A 15,327-nucleotide genomic window follows, 5' to 3' on the forward strand; every position below is an offset into this window, starting at 1 on the left:
ATGCAATGGAAGACCATGTTGTAACTTCAAAGGGAATTTTTTCAAAGTTCCCTGCCTAGTTGAAACATATTGTAATTTGTTTGATTTTATGAAGAATACCAAGGGGGATCTGGGAAAACAAATCCTAGTGGGTTGGAATGGATTAAATTATAACTCACTGAGTATAAGCCTTCCAACTCTAAAGATCCATATATTACACAGTGATTGTATTATTTTCTTAATCTAGACTAGGAGAAAATTCTAGCCAACTTTTGAGTAATTGTTTGGATTTTAAATTGGAATCCAAGTTATTTAATGGAGGCACCCAACATTTTTATCTGAATTTGAATGTCTCTAGTGATTCTAAGTTTTTCCTCCTTTAAGAGACCACTTTCAAATAGGAGGGAATTTGAGAATTTCACCACCATCCTTGTAGCTGTGAAGAAAAGTTCCAAGATCTCTTTGAGAGCCCGAAATTCCTCAAGATCTCCATTTGAAAAGATAATGGTATCATCTACGAAAAGTAGGTGTGTGAGGAAATAATTGTGCGCTACTTTTATTCCCTAGAATATATTATTTCTTTTAGCATATAATATATCCTTACTGTTTACTTCAACTAATATAAGGAGGATAAGGGGAGACAAAAGAATATCCTTGTGCGAGGCCTCTTTCTAGATTAAAAACGGGGGACGTAGCTCCTTTAATTAATAAAGCCATTGAAGATGTGTTGATACAATTGTAATTATCCAAGAAACAAAGGATTAATTAAACTCTAAATGGATGAGAAGCAAAGAAATGAAGAGAGACCATGTTACTTGATCAAAAGCACTGGAGAGATCCACTTTTAAAAAGATAACTTTCCATTTGAGAGTATGGATAAAGTGAATGCCTTCTTGAGCTAATCCAGTAGCCTCATGAACTTCTATTCCCTCCAAGAACCAAAATTATTATAGGGAGATGTGATTTGAAAGAATGGGCTTCAAATGTAGGGAAATGATCTTAATGGTGATTTTGTAGATGGAATTACACAAGGAGATATGTATACAAAAGTCAAAGAATTCTAGAAAATCAGATTTAGGGACGAGGGATAGAAAGGTTGAGTTGAAAATCATCAACAATTTTCCAGTGGATCCAGATAAATACACTACACCATGAATATCATCTCCTATAAAATGGAATCAACTTAAGTATAATTCTAGGGGTAGCCCATCTGGCCCTAGACTTTCATTATGAAAGATATAAAGAAAACTTTTTGATTCGTTCTTTGTAATCTCCCCCATTAATTCTTCATTTTCATTAGGTGTTGTAAAGCTTGGGAAGTAACTATCCACTTTGATTATTTTATCAATAATAGCCCTTTCCTCTTATTTGAAAATTTCCTTAAAAGTACCTACATCCTTCTAAGGTAATTCCTTCAAAGGAGGATACTTTTGTTCTAACTTTCTTAGTGATATCTCATATCGTATTAACATATTTCCTATGTTTGGAAATTATATGGAAGTTTTTTATATTATCATCCCCTGCCTATAACCAATGAGCTCTGTTTTTGAGTCATCAATCCTTCTCTTTATCTAGAAGAAGGATTTATTTTTCCCCTTCCAAATATTTAATATTTTCTTTGATGTGATCAATATAGGAGTCTTGATAGCCCTGGGAGTTATATTAATTGGTCGAATTCCTCTCACTAAAGCACCTTGCTAATGGGAGGTCACGAGGTCAATTATCCTTGACGTTCTCTGGGTTAAGCTCTGCTAATGAGCTGACGAGATGTGATCCATTCAGGTGGATCTGCTTGTATATTTACGTGGATGTAGAGGCCATCGATCTCGGTGTTTGTGAACTATACTTTAAAAAAATGTATTGGAGTCTTGATCGGTATTGTTCAAAATAACTTCCAATTGTTCTTCCATGTCAACTAGGATTTGTTTTATCATATTCCATTTTTTTTCTTTTTACCCAATTGGAGATGGTCTTTTTGGCTTCTTTGAGATTCCTCTAGAATTGAATATGATCCAGATTTAAATAAGAACGCAACAAATTACAGAAATAACCATAAATACATAGATGTGACATAACTAATACTTCATTTCATTAATGTAAAATACTGAAATATGCTTACAAATAGAAATGGAAATAAACCAACGAGGGCGATGGTAGCTTATCTCTGAGAAGAGATGTGGCGGCTACATACCTATGAACTGCCTTACAATGAGGCTCGTAGGCCTATTTATTGTTGAGAAACAATGGAAAACCCTAAACATCCAAAAACCTAACCCTAGGAGATGAAGCGCCAAACTATAGGCCCCGTCTTGGGTAAATTGGTACATCAACTTCCTAGGGTCGTAACTGTGGCATACAATCTCCGTTTGACGTGCACAATACCTCATTAGAAAGATATATACGAGGACTACAACTTTGGGATGAGCAACATTTGGTCATCATCTCATGTTTCTCCTAGGTTTCCCAAAAAAACGTCGTTTAGGGCCTTAAAACGGCTCCGGAAGTTCAGGACCCGAAAAACTACTAAAAATAGTAAACTGTGCTACAATTAAGGAAACTAAAAAACTGAAAGAGACAGTTGTAGGGGTCCAAGTGGGATAGGCGGGTGGCCACCAACATCCACCTATATCATTCCACCCCCCTTAGGAAGAAATGGTCCCCATTGCGTTGAGCTCCTCGATGAGGTGAGGAAACTTCCGCTGAACTTGGTCCTTGGTGAGCTGTTCTACAACCTCTGATGTGTCCAATAATGGTGGGAAGCATGGCTGAGTGTGGTCCACTTTGAACACTCGGTGCAAGCCAAGGAATGGGGGAATGTTGTGCTCCAAAGCATTGTTTCCCACAACCTTGGTAATGGTGTAAGGACCATATCAGAGTGGTCTGAGCTTCTGATGGGGCTCTTGTAAGGTGTTCTTTCTGTAGATGCAACCAGACTTTGTCACGCACCTGATGTTGATCATGTCGCTTCTTGTACTTGGAATTTCCCAGAATGGAGCAATGATATATCGGCCCATTGGGTAGAGGTGCTTTGGGAGTCAGATCAAATGAATGCTTGACCTAATAGTGCAACGGTACCCTTGGGGGTGAGGAGAAGATGTTCCCATCTTCTTTCATGACCGTATCCACCTAGTTCTGCTGCGTGGAGGAACCCTTCCCGGAGGCCATGGATGTGGCTACGATCTTCCCCTTACTTTGAGGGCGAACCAGACAGAAAATAGATTTCCTAGTCTGGGAGGCGATCTTACTGCCTTTCTTAGCAAAGACCAAAGAAGTGGTGGTAGGTGGGGCTACCTCCGGTATCCTATATAATGTATTACACAAAGAAATAATAACAGCGCGAGGCCTTGACTCATACACATCATGTCGCTTCCACAAGTACGGTTGGCGTAATAATACATCACAAACATCAAGCGGTGCAACATCACACAATACCTCATCTGTGAAGGGCTTGATGCTGTAGGGAAGGCAACACTATTGGTGGACTCGGAGATCTCATCCTTGGTGAAGCCACTCGATGCTATACAATTGCGGGTGTGGTATGGTTGGTAGGCCTAACTGCTTCACAACCTTTGCTGAAATGAGGTTCTTTTGGCTCCCACTGCCAACAATGAAATGCAACGGTGAACCCTTCACCCGCATCTGTGAGTGGAAAATACACCCCCCTCCTCTAGATCTTCGGGCTCATTCTTATCAACCTTGGTGGTGGCAACAGTGGCAATGGGCTCCACATCAATGATTTGCTTCCCTTTGTCATTCCCCTTGTCAGGTTCTGACTCAGGGTTAGAACATGCATCTAATTCTAAAGCCTTCAACTCGACTACCAGTGACTGCTTGGCCCGACACTCACTTGTGTTATGAGTGGGGCTCTTATGGAACTCACACCACTTTCCTGTGTCCTTCTTTGACTTCGTGGTGTTGTTCTTTTCTTGTGGCTTCGACGGGTTGTCTTGGGTCACCCCACCTTGGCTTTGTCCTTTGTTCTTCGGATTCGCAGATCCAAAGTCTTGCTTCTTTTGTTTAAACTTCTACTTGATCTTAACAGTGTATCTGTATTCCATGTCGAGCGAGGAGATGTTCATGAACTCCATCTCATCATGGATGTATCTATGTAGGCAACCCCTATATTTGAGTACCAAATGCATCTCAGAATCCTTGATACTCAACTTTGTGCGAAGGGTATGAAAAATATTTGTGAACTCCAACACATCTTGGTCCCTTCCCCGTCGCAGCGTGGTCCACTTTATGTATTTATCCTCATAGCTTTTGACAGGGTAGTAATGCTCCTTAATGGCATCCTGGAGCAAATTCCAAGTGGGTGCGACTGAAAACAGTGAGTTCATACTTTCATCCTTCTGCTCGCAGTAGGTTTCCCACCAATCCTTAACGTGGGGGACTGCTTTGAGAAGATCGAAAGTAATCTTTTCCCGGCTGGAAAAATCATGAATAGAAAAATACCCTTCTAGCATATTTAACCATTTATCTACGACACCTACATCTATCTGACCCTCAAATATGGGGATTTCAAAGTTAACTTGTACCTTAAAGGGTGTGGCATTTCCATAGTAGCTTTTGGAAACAGATGCATCACCCCTGGGTAGCCACTGAAGGATCTGGACAAAGTTGTCCATCATCGTGTTCCTTTGTCACTCGAGGGCTTCTTCGAGTAAGATTTTGATAGGATATCCTACCCCCTCATCTTTCTTTTCATCTACCATGGGAGGCCGTTGGGATTTGCGAGGCTAGTCTTGCAAAGGTTCAACTAGTTCAAGCCCTAACTCCTTATATCCCGACCTCGTTGGGGACATGCAAAGAAAAAGAGAGAAAGAGCAGACCACTCTGATACCACCGATCCAGATTTAAACATGAATGCAACAAATTACAGAAATAACCATAAATACAAAGATGCAGCAGAAATAATACTTCATTTCATTAATGTAAATTACTAAAATATGCTTTCAAATAGAAATGGAAATAAACCAGCTAGGGTGATGGTAGTTTGTCTCTGAGAAGAGATGTGGTGGCTACATGCCTTTGAACTACGTTAAATTGAGGCTCGAAGGCCTATTTATTGTTGAGAAAAAATGGAAAACCCTAAGCATCCAAAAACCTAACCCTAGGAGATGAAGCGCCAAACTATGGGCCCCGTGTTGGGTAAATTGGTACATCAACTTCCCAGGGTTGTCACTTTGGCATACGATCTCTGTTTTACGCGCACAATACCTCATTAGAAAGATCTATCTGAGGACTACAACTTTGGGATGAGCAACATCGGTCCATGGAACCATGTTTCTCCCAGTTTCCCCAAAAAAACGTTTTTTAGGGCCTCAAAACGACTCCGGAAGTTTAGGACCCGAAAAACTGCTAAAAATAGTAAACTGTGCTACAATTAAGGAAACTAAAAAACTGAAAGAGACAATTGCAGGGGTCCAAGTGGGATAGGCCAGTAGCCACCAACATCCACTTGGATCATAATATGTGGAGAGTCTCTTAAACTAGGGTTGTATGAGCTCCAAATGTTTTTTTAGTTCTTCTAGAAGGGATTTATCTTCTAGCCAATGGGGGTTATGTTTGAAGGGCCCCGTAGAATTTGTGGAGGATGTATCCACTTTCAGGAGTGTAACCCCCTCCTCCCACATATACCCAAGTAACTAGCCAACTAGGGTAAACATGTGACAAAGAGTTACTATGATATGATTCAACTCCCTATGTAACAATTAAGGAAGTGGAACCGATGGAACACACACGACATGAACTTCTACACATGCAACAAAACCCCCAAGAACCATCTAAGCAATTTAGGTGACCATTCCCTAACACAAGATGAAATTTTGATGCCTTAAAGCCTAAGTCAATCCCTTAACATGGGAATGCATGCGAATGGGACCCTCCAATCTCTCTCGCAAAAAGGCATGCATGTGACTCTGGACTTTTCTAGGTAGTTTTGTGCCAACGACTCTGGATTTTATGCCACTTTTTTAGGGTCAGGACTCAGGCCACTGCCCAAAAATCCATTAAACTTCCATAAATGAAAGTTAACCTCATATTGATACAAATGAAAATAATTGAATAAGGAATTGACTGGACCCTACTAGCCATGACAGGGATTTCGTCAAACATGTCACAAATGTGCATTCTATAGGTTTAAACGACAAATCTGAGCATAGGGGTCTCATACTTATCTGAGAATCACTAAAAAGCATTGATGCCTCATCAAAATAACTTCGTTAACATCTATTAATCCATATATTCAGTATACATCCAATGATTAACCAAAACATGATGATAGCCATACATTATTACTATCATAAAACTCATTCATAACCAGATGTAACCAACATAAATATCAAGGATATAAAAACCATATAAGCCACATATAAATAAGTATATTCACCCATAAAATACCAAGGAGAAATAAAGTTGTTACTGATGAATGCAAAGGCCAACCATGTTCGGGACTTCCATGTTCCACCCGACCATAGATTGGCTGAACCAAGTCTCTCTTCATCCAATCACCTTCGTGCCATATTCCAAGCATGAATGTGGGTTCTCATGGAACAAATATATCAAAATAAAAATAGGGCTTCAAGAGGCCAAACCACTTCAACCCTGAACCAATGATTTCACCTCACCGTCAGAGATCACTAATCATCACCAGATTAGTCTCTACCCAAGTTGTCCAGGGATCCAAAGCATTTTTTCCAACCAAGACTCCAGGATTAGTAACTCAACCCACAGTTGTTGCAGGGCTCCAGAGCGTTTGACCAGCCAAGGCTCCAGGTCTAATAACAAAACCTACCAAGGGCTCCAAAGTGTTTGTCCATCCAAGGCTCCAGGACTAATAACTCAACCCAAGCTGTTACAGGGCTCCAAATCATTTGTCCAACCAAAGCTCCAGGAACTAATAACTCAACCCACAACCAAAGGTACATGATAACCGACTAGAAAGAAAAAGGGAAAGACTCCCACAACACCATGACTATCCAGGAAATGGCAAAGCTAGGCAAAACCATTGTCAATCCAAGAAATCTTCCATGCCAATGACAAACCATGTCCAAGAAACCACATGCATATACCATGCATGCCAAAACTAGTAAGGAAACCATACATGCAACCTGGTACCTGCAAGAAAAACCTACTGTAGCTACTGATCCTGATGTCCTCTTGCAGTTTCCTTCTCTTTCTTTGCCTTCTTTCTCCAAATCCTAGGTATGCCACACTCCTCCAAGAGTGCTCCAAGAAAACTCTGAGTGTCCAAGAGTACAAGAGATATAGAGAATAAAATGAGAGCTCCAAAATTGAACTGATCAAAAGCCATGAACTCATCGTCAGAAGCCTTTTTATTAATGAGGCCTCTGTTTTCTTCATTTTCCATTATTTTCCTTAAATTTCCTCCTCACATGCAACCTATGACCTTTCACCTTCCTTTTCTCCTAATTTCCATTATTTTCATAAATAAACATGCCAAAATACCCCTTTGCCTCTTTAATGCCTTAGACATTGCCTTTGCCAATTTCCTTAGCCATAAATAACCAAATGAACACCCACTAGGATGTCCTGCCCACCATTCAACTTAGAATATGTGTCCCATCACCGTGGCCTTATATATTTTTACATGGATTTTTAACTAGGGTTGTTACAGAAAGAACCTTCACACTTTCTAGAGAAAATCCATGCAAGTAACCTAATTGGGGATGTCCCAAGAAAAACCCATGTTTTAGATTTTCTAGATTCTACTTCATTTTCCTAGAAATCGTGCCCAGAGTTGATGACTTGATTTTGCTTGGAACGAACTGTGGCAGTTGTTGATCCCTACCTAGAGTCTTCTAGGCCCGACTTGTGTGTCAAACAAGCAACATGAAACTGTGCCAATGATGTTAGTAATAAAACCATGTCCTAGAATATATGATAAGGTCGTGTGAATATGCGAAACTCATAGGCCAGTTGCAAGATCTGCATATGAATTATAAGCACTAGTTAGGTAAGAAAATCGTCATTAGCAATAATTAACTCTTTAATCCTCCTAATTTACTAAAAACAATAGAAATGGTGATCAACATAATTAACTTATGGCTTCAGATACCACTTCTACTAAAAGTCGTCAAAAAACAAATCAAAACGCTTAAAGACTATGTGAAAGGGTAGGATGTCATAATGAAAGGGATTATGTGGCAATACAAATATCATCAAACTTGAGACCTAACAGTAATCCCCAAAGGGACATGATGACCGCTTATCAATGTTTTCCTTAGAGTATTTAGGTATCCCTCCCACAACTCCATTAGAGCTCCTTCTATATTTAATGTTGTAGGGGAGATTCATTCTTGATATTGGTGGGGGCATTCTCTCATTGCCATTTGATTTAAAGTCAAGAGACTATCCACATTCATTTTTGGATCAATTGTTCATAGCGAATGTGATCATTTTTGGAATTGATCCAAGGATCCTCCCCTATAAAGACTTTTGGATTGTCACCACTTTCCATCTTAGCCCCTCAATAATAAGTGAAAATGCTTGAACAATTGATTTCCATATGATTGACCCATTCTCATGAGATTTGATTGGATTTCTTATCCAATCCAGATTTGAGGAGGGGGCAATCTATTTTTTTCTCATAATTGTTGCCCATAAACTTGAACCTTGAGATGCTCTCCATACTCCTTTAGTAGCTAGGACCTTCGAGAACCATAGTAGATTCTTCAGACTAATTATCCTCCTAGTGCTTTAGGAGATGCAATGGAATACCATGTTGTAAGTGCAAAAGTCATATTTTCAAAGTTCCCTACCTAGTTGAAACACATTGTAATTTGTTTGATTTTATGAAGAATACAAAGGGGGATCTGGAATAACAAACCCTAGTGAACTGGAATGGATTAAATCATTGACTTACTGAATATAAGACTGCCAACTCTAGAGAGCCATTTATTACACCATGACTGTATTCTTTTCTCAATCTTGACTAGGAGCCAATTCTAGTAAACTTTTGAGTAATTGTTTGGCCTTTTAATTGGAATCCAAGGTATTTAATGAAGGTGTCCAACTTTTTTATTTAAATTTGAAAGTCTCTAAAGATTCTAAGTTTTTCCTCCTCTAAGAGACCACTTTCAAAGAGAAGGGAATTTGAGAAGTTCACCACCATCCTTGTAGCTGTGAAGAAAAGTTCCAAGATCTCTTTGAGAGCCCGAAATTCCTCAAGATCTCCATTTGAAAAGATAATGGTATCACCTATGAAAATTAGGTGGGTGAGGAATAATTGTTCGCCACTTTTATTCACTAGAATATATTATTTATTTTAGCATATAATATATCCTTACTGAGTACTTCAACTAATAGAAGGAGGATAAGGGGAGACAAAATAATATCCCTGTGCGAGGCCTCTTTCTAGATTTAAAAAGGGGGAGGTAAATCCATTAATTAATAAGGCCATTGAAGAGGTGTTGATACAATTGTAATTATGCAAGAAACAAAGGAGTCATTAAACTCTAAATGGATGAGAAGCAAATAAATGAAGAGCGACCATGTTACTTGATCAAATGTAATGGAGAGATCCACTTTTAAAAAGATAACTTTTCATTTGAGAGTATGGACAAAGTGAAGGAAAGATAACTTTTCGTTTGAGAGTATGGATGAAGTGAAGGCCTTCTTGAGCTAATCCAATAGCTTCATTTATTTCTATTCCCTCTAAGAACCCACATTGTTCTAGGGAGATGTGATTTGAAAGAATGGGCTTCAAATGTAGGTAAATGATCTTAGTGATGTTATTGTAGATGGAATTACACAAGGAGATAGGTATGAAAGAGTCAAAGAAGTATAGAAAATCAGATTTAGGGATGAGGACTAGAAAGGTTGAGTTGAAAAGCATAATTTTTTTTTCCAATGGTTCCATAGAACCCCACTACACCAAGAATATCATCTCCAATAAAATGGAAGCAACTTAAGTATAATTCTAGGGGTAGCCCATCTGGCCCTAGACTTTCCTTTATGAAATATATAGATAACATTTTTCAATTTCTTCTTTGTAATCTCCCCCATTAATTATTTATTTTGATAAGATGTTATAAAGCTTGGGAAGTAACTAGCCACTTTGATTATTTTATCAATAGTAACCCTTTCCTCTTGCCTGGAAATTTCCTTAAAGTACCTACATCCTTCTAAGGAAATTCCTTCAAAGGAGGATACTTTTTTACTTTCTTAGTGATATCCCAAATGGTATTAATGGCCTCCCTATGTTTGGAAATTATATGTAAGTTTTTTGTCTTATCATCCCCTACCTATAGCTAATGAGCTATGCTTTTGAGCCACCAATGCTTCTCTTTATCTATAAGGAAGGCTTTTTTTTCTCTCCCTTCTAGATTTTTTATATTTTCTTTAATTCTATCAATATAGGAGTCTTGATAGCCTTGAGGGTTAGCTCAATTTGTCGAGTTCCTGTTGCTAATGGGAGGTCATGAAGTCAATTCTCCTTGATGCTCTCCAGGTTAGGCTCTGGTAATGAGTCAACGAGATGTGATCCCTTTGGGTGGATCTACTTAGATATTTCTGTGAATGTAGTGGCCATCGATTTCGGTGTTCATGAACCACACTTAAAAAAAGGTATAGGAGTCTTGATTAGTATTGTTTAAAAGAGATTCCAATTGTTCTTCCACATCAACTAGAATTTTTTTATCATATTCCATTTTTTTTCCCAGTTGGAGATGGTGTTTTTGGCTTCTTTGAGATTCCTCTAGAATTGAATATGGGTTGAGTCTCTTAAACTAGGGTTGTATGATCTCCAAATGTTATTTTATTTCTTCTAGAAGGGATTGATCTTCTAGCCAATGGGGGTTAAGTTTGAAGAGCCTCATAGGATTTGTGGAGGATGTATCCACTTTCAGGAGAATGGGGAGATGAGCTGAATCCCCTTCTAAGATAATCCTTTGGCGAATCCCAAATATTTTATCTAGCACGTCCTTAGAAAATAGAAAAAAATTAAGTCCTTTAGAAATTCTCAACTCCCTGGTTTGATTATTACTCCAACTTGGGGACAATTTTATAAGAAGCACATCTACCAAGTTTTCATTGTCTAGGTTTTTGATGAAGAAATTTGCTAAATTCTCTACTAGTTGAGTTGTTGAGCACATATTTCTAAAAATCCAAGGGTGAAATTGAGAACACCACCCAATATCAAATTTTTCCCTTTAAATTATGGGAGCTACAAAGTACAAAGCTAGAAGGATTTTCGATCCAAATAAGGCCTATAGATGTTTAAGCAAGTGAAAGATAGATCAATATTTATCAATTGAATATCCATTTCCAGTCTAGAGTGGATTAACCAAGAAGAGGAGCATTTTATCAGATCTTCCTGCCATATAATTAGAAGGCCTCTTGAATTTCCCATATCATCTTAATATAGAAAAGTCCAGGAGGAGAGACACGGTTTTAGGAGAGTGAGGCTAACAGAGCCCAGATTTTTTTTGCAAAATTTTCATAAGCACATGACCACATAGGAGGGATAACGAGCACATAAAGGATAAGAGGAAGCACAACATAGAGTTGTCGCAATAGGTAGAGTGTGACAAAGATGGATGTTGCACAAAAGGATGACAGTGACACCCAAGGAAGGAAGACGTGTGTAGAGGAATATTGGTGGTTATGATTTTGCAGAGGATGGGGCTGACCAGGGAGATCGTGATGACTAGGTAGCTGGAGATATTTTGAGGAAAGAGGAGAGGGGGCAGAGAAGATATTTTGGACAATTATTAATATGCATGGGACAATTGAGAAGGATGAGGCAAATATCTTAACGATTTCTTAGGACAGTTGGATTGGTTAGGCAGGAAGCTGAGAGGATTTAAGAGGGTTCCAAGCAACTGTAAGACAACCTGTTGAGGACAGAGCAGGGGTTGGGCATAAGCATTAGTAGCAACTGATGAAGGTGGAATGCTGAGTGATTGTTGTTGGATGGCCAAGCACAAGAGAAGTCCAGTCATAGAGTCTATATATGATGCACGTGTCTATTAAATGTAATCCATGGGTAGTAGGCTAAGTCCATCACTGCCACACAAGCTGATTGTAATAAATTGAGTTCCTGTTATATGAGTATGGTGTTTATGCTTATAGTCTGGTTACTAGTGTTGTTTAGTGCTGCTATGGAAGGCCGATGGGCTTGTTAATTTAGTGCATGTAATCCTGGATATAAGGTTTCTTCTGCTACTAAGAATATACACTAGTGATTGGAGAAGTTACTTTAGCCTCTTATTGTGTATATGTGTGAATGTTTTGTGCATTAGTATATGTTATCCCTTGTGATAGGTTGATGGTTTATAAATTTGACTAATAATCTGAATGTTTATGTTAATAATATGCTACATAATTGTTGTGTATGGGGATGACATGGTCTAGTATGGACCCATGGTGTTTTCTGTGTTAAGCCTTTTTTAGTGAGTGTGAAGGGTCAAACGACGACAATGGGTCGAAGTGCTAATTAATGTCCATTGTCACTAATGGAGTTGTCAGGGTTTGGCGTCAACTTTGCCTTCACTGAACTGGGTCTGTGCTTGAGGTCATATACAACACAAGCTTATTCTGGACTTGCGCTAGTGGATGAATAAACAGGTTAGCACACTGCACTATGTGTGGTAATAATTAGTCGTTGTAGCATGTGTTAGCTAGGAGTAATGTGTCGTGAGCCATAAGATAGTCTTGTCAGATTGTGAAACCTGGTTCCAACAGTCACCCATTAGCGTCTCAGGTGAGACTTCACTCACTTCATGGTTGTTGCCGGAAGGGCCGATGCTAAGTGGTCTTTGTTGGTCACTGTGTCAAGAATCTTGGGTCTGTCAAAATCTTGCACGCCAACGTAGGGTCTCCTTTATCAGAGGGGGAGGAGGATTGTTGTATCAAGGTAAAAACTCCACTAAGAATATCGACAGTGAATAGACAACTTAGGAATAGACTATGAGGAGGGAAAAGTGGGGGAGGGGTTGTAAGACAATGTTGAGGTGGGATCCACATTGAATTTACTATGATTAGCTGTCGATTCCAGAGAAGATTGCAAGGAAGGAATAGGTGTAGATGGAGGTAAAAAATTGCCAAGAACGGGTGAAATCGCTGAGGAGACTTAGGGACCAGGCTCCCCGAAAAAAGAAAATGGGTAATGATTTCATTGATATATGAGATTTGCATAACTTGATATGAGATGCCAAATTTAAAAACTTTTGTATTATTGATAGCAACTATGGGGTAGGCCATATTTAGATTTTTTTAGGGAATCCTCCGAAAAAAATCCACAAGTTCTTCATCCATACTTATTCTTAGAAAGAGCTCAAAATATCCACCTTGGAAATCCTTCAATGTCGAACGCCTCAAATATATAAATGTTAAGAAATATCAAATCTCCATAAATATGAATCTTTTTACAAATTTTACATTTTTTTTATTAAAATTGTATTGATAAATCTAACATTAACATGCGTGTATGGTACTTTTATATATGTATTCAACATGGAAACCGATAAGGCGATGCATTGTCATGCGATGCGATGGCATAGGGCGAATGCCGCTGCGCGCCGATTATGATACGACGACAAAATAAAGCCACCGACAAACCACATGGGTGACGCATTCTACAGTCAGTGGGGTCCACCACCTCGGAGTTATGTGGAATTTCCTCTACGCCCTCATCACTTTGCTGCCCCTTCACAATTATTTTGAAGATTTTGACCCTTCAATCTCCTAATGGACATCCGGCATTTTGGGATTCACAATTATTTTGAAGATTTTGACCCTTCAATCTCCTAATGGACATCAGGCATTTTGGGATATCTCTGGTTTTCGTTTTATCTTCGTTGCCTTAATTTCGCTGGTGGGATAAGCGTTTCCTTCTTCATCTTCCAATCTGATCCAATCAGAAGGAAGAGAGGTATCAAGCATGGAGCAAGTAACAGAGACAAGTATGGAGCAATACCAGGTTTTCATCAACCACTGGGACCAGACACCAGAAATGCTCTTACCAGCCTCATCTATATGGAGCAATACCAGGTTTTCATCAACCACCAAGGGCCAAACACCAAGAATACTCTTGCCAGTTTCATCTAACATAACCTCACATTGTATAGTTTGCGCACTCAGAGTGTCCACGGAAGTCGTAGAGGGATGGAAGGAAGCGCTCAGAGAAGCCGGAGGCAGAGATATTTCTGCTCTGCAGTTCAAAACGAAGAAAGGTGAATCCATACTTATTTCTTCATAACCCAAGATAGATATTTCATTTATTTATCGACTATCAACTATGGGGATCTTGAATCTTCCCTTCTCTGACTATGGGGATCTTGATTCATCCGTTCTGTGACTATGGTAGACTGCAAATGTTTCTATCTACAGTGACTAAGGGAAGTTTGTGAAAGAAATTGAAAACATTTTAATAGAACAGGTAAAATATCCCTTAGAAATAGCTACTCACTGCTACTCACCTAGTTGCAATCGACCAGGCCTTTGAAAGATTTGGATGATCACATTCACTGGAGGGCAATTTGATTGTAGATTTGCGCAGATTTTGGGAATTTGATGGGCAGTTTTTGGAAATTTGATAGCTAAGTTAAACAATGGGCTTTATTCATGTCCACCCATTTATTCCAAATTCTAATTTGCCCTCACATTCAGGAACAAAACCCCACAAAGATGGCAGAATATTTTCATAACTTTCAAAATCTGCAATCAGCATAAGGGTTTCCGATCACAGTTGGGAACAAAGCTCCACAAGATCTGCGCTCGGCATAAGGGTTTCCCATCAATTTTGGGAACAAAGCTCCACAAAATCTGCAATCGGCACAAGGGTTTCCCATCACATTCGGAAACGAAGCTCCACATAGGTGGTAGGGTTTGCCTGATTACGGGGAAAGTCAACTCTTGCGAAATATATGTTCAGCTTGAGAGCTCTACATTTGAGCAGCTTGTTATTTGTTTAATGTCAGAGAAATATTGGATTTAACATGTTATTGATAGAGAAGATGTAAGCCACTGCGCCTTAGTTGCTCAAATTGTATAGAAAAATTGTTACAGTTGCAGGTATACGCTGTTCTCGAATTTCCTTTTATTTTAACTCATCAAACAATATTTTTGACATTTCTGAGTTTTTATGTTCCTTGTCATAGAAATCTGGTTTGAAATTATGCTTTTTGACATTTTTGTGTTTGCTTAAAATCATGTTTTGCTTGCATTTTCAGTTTGCATATTTCCAGAGCCATGACAGTTTGATTCAAATCACATGCTTGGTTAAAAGGATTAATATCTGTTGGAAAAAAAAGTGTGAGAGGGAAAAGGGGATTTCTATGCTATTAATAAATTTTTTACATAATTAGTTTCGCTCCTCACATA

At 38.9% G+C, this 15,327-nt stretch overlaps 1 long non-coding RNA gene across 1 annotated transcript; it reads left to right on the plus strand.

The window, feature by feature from the left end:
• Positions 1–13,622: 13,622 nt before the first annotated feature.
• On the plus strand, positions 13,623–15,075 carry LOC149203537 (uncharacterized). The gene is made up of 2 exons (XR_016253628.1): positions 13,623–14,177; positions 14,614–15,075. It is a non-coding gene; the product is annotated as an uncharacterized LOC149203537 (long non-coding RNA).
• The last annotated feature ends 252 nt before the right edge of the window (positions 15,076–15,327 follow it).

Source organism: Pinus tabuliformis, chromosome 2_1 (genome assembly GCF_031772625.1).
Source record: "Pinus tabuliformis cultivar Carrire ecotype Pingquan chromosome 2_1, CPIR1, whole genome shotgun sequence".
Lineage (NCBI taxonomy): Eukaryota > Viridiplantae > Streptophyta > Pinopsida > Pinales > Pinaceae > Pinus > Pinus tabuliformis.